A 5,221-nucleotide genomic window follows, 5' to 3' on the forward strand; every position below is an offset into this window, starting at 1 on the left:
TTTGGACTTTTCAAAAATGCCATAAACATAGAATTGTACAGTACCTTTTGAGTCTTAATTTTTTTGAGATAAATGCATTTGAGGTTTTTCTTCATTGTGTATGCCAATAATTTATTTCTTTTTGCATTTAGGTTGTTTCAGTTTTGGATGATTGTGAATGTAGCTATTATGAACATTTACACACGTTTTTGTGTGTACATTCACTTTTGATTTATATGAGAATATGTAGAATCTGCTTTAAATTCACATGGGTATATACCTAGGAGAGATATTGTGTGAAAGTTGCACAGTCGTGTCCGACTCTTTGTGATCCAATAGACTATACAGTCAATGGAATTCTCCAAGTCAGAATACTGGAGTGGGTAGTCTTTCCCTTCTCCAGGGGATCTTCCCAACCCAGGGATCGAACCCAGATGTCCCACATTGCAGGAAGATTCTTTACCAGCTGAGCCACTAGGGAAGCCCAGGAGAGATATTACTGGTCTGTATTTAACACTTTAAAAAATAGCCAATTTGTTTTTCAAAATGATTGTATGAGAGTGCCAGTTACTCCAAATCTTGGACTGTATTTGGTATTATAAGTTTTTAAAAAGCACAATAAGCATTCATATATTGATATATTGCAATAATAATTTACTGTGATTTTAATTTGCATTTCATAATAATGTTAATAATTATTTATGTGCCTATTTTCCATCCTTATAATTTTTAGTTAAGTGTCTGTTTAAAATTTTGCCCAAGTTGTTTGGGATGGTGTTTCTTATTATTGACTTTTGAGAGTTATTTATTATTCTGGATGTGATTACTTTATCACATATTTGATGTAGAAATATTTTCTCATACTATGACTTTTTTATTTTCTTCTTATTGTCTTTTGAAGAATGTAACTTCTTAACTATGGTACAACCAAAAAAAATTAATGGAAATTTCTGTTACAGGAAAAATTGAGTTGTCTTTAAAATATCTACTTTTAATCAAAGTTTATAAAGATTTTTTTCTGTGTTTTAACTGCAAAGTTTTATAGTTTTAAGACTAAGCCTATACTCCATTTTAAGCAATTTTTATATAGTATGTGAAGGGTAGATTTGAATTCATTGTTATATGGACATTGTTATATGGTTCATTGTTTTATGTTATATCTGTTGAAAAGATTGTCCTTTCTGCATTGAAAAACACTTGCATTCTTGTACTAAAATCAATTGAGGTGACTTATGGGTAAATTTCTAGACTTTCTTTTCTGTCTCATTGATCCATCATATTCCTATCCTTTAATATTTTTTTTCTGAGCTATATCAGGTTTTATAATATATACAGATATCAGAATGTTTGAGTTCAAATCTTTGTTCTCCTTTTCCAAAGTTCCTTTGTAAATAGTTCTATTTCATTTCTATATAACTTTTAGAATCTTGTTTTCAAGTTCCACAAAATCTTCCTTCAGAGACATTGATTAGAAGTTCAATAATATAAGTTATAATTTTGGAAATAATTGACAGTTTAACAATACTGAGTCTTCAAATTCACTACCACAGTATATTTCTACAACCTGCTGGTGAGTAGGGCCAAAAGCCAGCATTACTGGCTACACAGTGTGCATTTCCTGGGGCTGATGCTGGCCCTTGGTGGGTTGGGTTCTGGTGTGGCTGTCTACATGTCCTAGTAGTTCCCAGAGCTGTTGCTCGCCCACTGGTGGGCATGTCCATGTCCTTGACCATCTGGTTGTGGGGCTGGGGATGCCAGGGACTGGTGCTGGCTTATTGTTGGGTGGGTAAGCCCCTGGGACTAATAGGCTAGAAGGAGGGCTCCAAACTTTTGCTTCCAGTAGCAGTGTCCTCATGGTATAATAAGCTCCCACTATGGTTTCCACCAGTGTCTATGACCCAAGGGAAATCCTAGTTCCCTCCTGTCTCTCTGGGATACTCTCCAAGATCATCAAATGACTCTGACCCAGGTTCTTTTCAAACTCTGAACTGGGAATTGAAAGAAGGATATGAGATTTCGTGCATGTTCTTTAATAGCAGAGTCTTTGTTTCCTACAGTCCCCCAACTCTTTATAGAAAGATTATAGACTAGGTTTTTGAGTGTGGTGGTCTGATATATATATAATTTTCAATTAACCCAGGCCTAAGTAAAAAGACGTTTGCTTCAATATTTGCTGTTTAAAAGTTTTCTGGTTATTTGTGCTTACACTAAAATGAGCATAAATGCATATTTTGTAGACTATTACTTTCTCTTTAAAAATTTTCACAGAGTAAACATGTAGAAAATAATTGACACTATCCAAAAAGATGGCGGAGGAATAGGACGGGAAGATCACGTTCTCCCTCACAAATTCCTCAAAAGAACATTTCAACGCCGAGCAAACTCCGCAAAACAACTTCTGTAGGCTGGCAGAGGACATCAGGCAACCAGAAAAGCAGACCATTGTCTTCAAAATCAGCATCCCCCCTCCCCACAGCGCGACTGAACTAGTGAGCCTAAAAACCAGCAAACAGAAGAAGTTAAACAGAGGGAACCACCTTGGAAGTGAGCCCACACGGCCCATAACATCAGAGAAGAGCCAGATATATTTTTAATTTTTTAATATTTTTAAAATCATTCTTTTTTTTTTTTGCCTTTTCTTTTTTTTTCTTTTTTTTCCGAGCTTTTTTTAAATTGTTAAATCTTCTATTTCTCCTCTAATTTTTATTTCTATAACCTAGTATTACTATTTTTAAAAAAAAAAGACTTTTTTTTTTTTTTTAAGGCAAACACCATATATACTCTTTGGATGGTTGTTGGTGTTTTGTTTTGTTTTTTTGTTTGTTTGTTTGTTTTTTAATAATTCTTTTTTTTCTTTCTTCCTTTTTCCTTCTGCTTTTCTTTAATATTGTATCTTTGAAAATCCAACCTCTACTCCAGATTTTTAATCTTTGTTGTCAACTTTGTACATTTAAAAACCCAAACTTCACTACCCAAGTTTACCTGAGAGCGAGATTACTGGCTTGTCCACTCTCTCCTCCTCTGGCCTCTCCTTTTTCTCCACCAGGTGGCCTCTGTCTCTTTTCTCCCCCATCTCTTCTCTATCCAACTCTGTGAATCTCTGTGTGTTCCAGACGGTAGAGAACACCTAAGGAACTGGTTACTGGCAGGATTTGTCTCTCTCCTACTCATTCCTCTCTCTTATCCTCCTGGTCACCTCTGTCTACTTCCTCCCTCTCCTCTTCCCCGTATAACTCTGTAAATACCTCTGAGCGGTCCAGACTATAGAGCGCACATAAGGAAGTGACTACTGGCTAGCTTGCTCTCTCCTCTCTTGATCTCACCACATCTCATTCCAGTTACTTCTAACTACCCCTCCATCTTCTCTTCTCCTTGTAACTCAGTGAACCTCTCTGAGTGTCCCTCAAGGTGGAGAAACTTTTCATCTTTAACCTAGATGTTTTATCATCAGTGCTGTATAGATGGAGAAGTCTAGAGGCTACTGTGAAAATAAAACTGAAAACCAGAAGCAGGAAGCTTAAACCCAAAGCCTGAAAACATTAGAGAACTCTTGAATTCAGGGAACATTAAGCAATAGGAGCTCATCAAAAGCCTTCATACCTACACTGAAACCAAGCTCCACCCAAGGGCCAACAAGTTCCAAAACAAGACATACCACGCAAATTCTCCAGCAACACAGGAACACTCCCCTGAGCCTCAATATACAGGCAGCTCAAAATTATCCCAATACCTTTGATGTCTCATAACCCATTACGGGTCACTCCACTGCACTCCAGAGAGAAGAAACCCAGCTCCACCCACCAAAACTCCAACACAAGCCTCCCTAACCAGGAAACCTTGACAAGCCACTGATAGAACCCCACCCAAAGTGAGGAAGCTCCATAATAAAGAGAACTCCACAAATTATCAGAATATAAAAGGCCACCCCAAACGCAGCAATATAACCAAGATGAAGAGACAGAGGAATACTCAGCAGGTAAAGGAATAGGAGAGTTGCCCACCAAATCAAACAAAAGAGGAAGAAGTAGGGAATCTACCAGAGAAGGAATTCCGAATATTGATAGTGAAAATGATCCAAAATCTTGAAACCAAAATGGAAACACAGATAAATAGCCTAGAGACAAGGATCGAGAAGATGCAAGAAAGGTTTAACAAGGACCTAGAAGAAATAAAAAAGAGTCAAAATATAATGAATAACACAATAAATGAGATCAGAAACACTCTGGAGGCAACAAATAGTAGAATAACAGAGGCAGAAGATAGGATTAGTGAAATAGAAGATAGAATGGTAGAAATAAATGAATCAGAGAGGAAACAAGAAAAACGAATTAAAAGAAACGAGGACAATCTCAGAGACCTCCAGGACAATATGAAACGCTCCAACATTCGAATTATAGGAGTCCCAGAAGAAGAAGACAGAAAGAAAGATCATGAGAAAATCCTTGAGGAGATAATAGTTGAAAACTTCCCTAAAATGGGGAAGGAAATAATCACCCAAGTCCAAGAAACACAGAGAGTCCCAAATAGGATAAACCCAAGGCGAAACACCCCAAGACACATATTAATCAAATTAACAAAGATCAAACACAAAGAACAAATACTAAAAGCAGCAAGGGAAAAACAACAAATAACACACAAGGGGATTCCCATAAGGATAACAGCTGATCTGTCAATAGAAACTCTTCAGGCCAGGAGGGAATGGCAAGACATACTTAAAGTGATGAAAGACAATAACCTACAGCCCAGATTACTGTACCCAGCAAGGATCTCATTCAAATACGAAGGAGAAATCAAAAGCTTTACAGACAAGCAAAAGCTGAGAGAATTCAGCACCACCAAACCAGCTCTCCAACAAATTCTAAAGGATATCCTCTAGACAGGAAACACGAAAGGGTGTATAAACCCGAACCCAAAACAATAAAGTAAATGGCAACGGGATCATACTTATCAATAATTACCTTAAACGTAAATGGGTTGAACGCCCCAACCAAAAGACAAAGACTGGCTGAATGGATACAAAAACAAGACCCCTCTATATGCTGCTTACAAGAGACCCACCTCAAAACAAGGGACACATACAGACTGAAAGTGAAGGGCTGGAAAAAGATATTCCATGCGAATAGAGACCAAAAGAAAGCAGGAGTGGCAATACTCATATCCGATAAAATAGACTTTAAAACAAAGGCTGTGAAAAGAGACAAAGAAGGCCACTACATAATGATCAAAGGAACAATCCAAGAAG

This window comes from Ovis aries, chromosome X, assembly GCF_016772045.2.
Source record: "Ovis aries strain OAR_USU_Benz2616 breed Rambouillet chromosome X, ARS-UI_Ramb_v3.0, whole genome shotgun sequence".
In the NCBI taxonomy this organism is placed as follows: domain Eukaryota; kingdom Metazoa; phylum Chordata; class Mammalia; order Artiodactyla; family Bovidae; genus Ovis; species Ovis aries.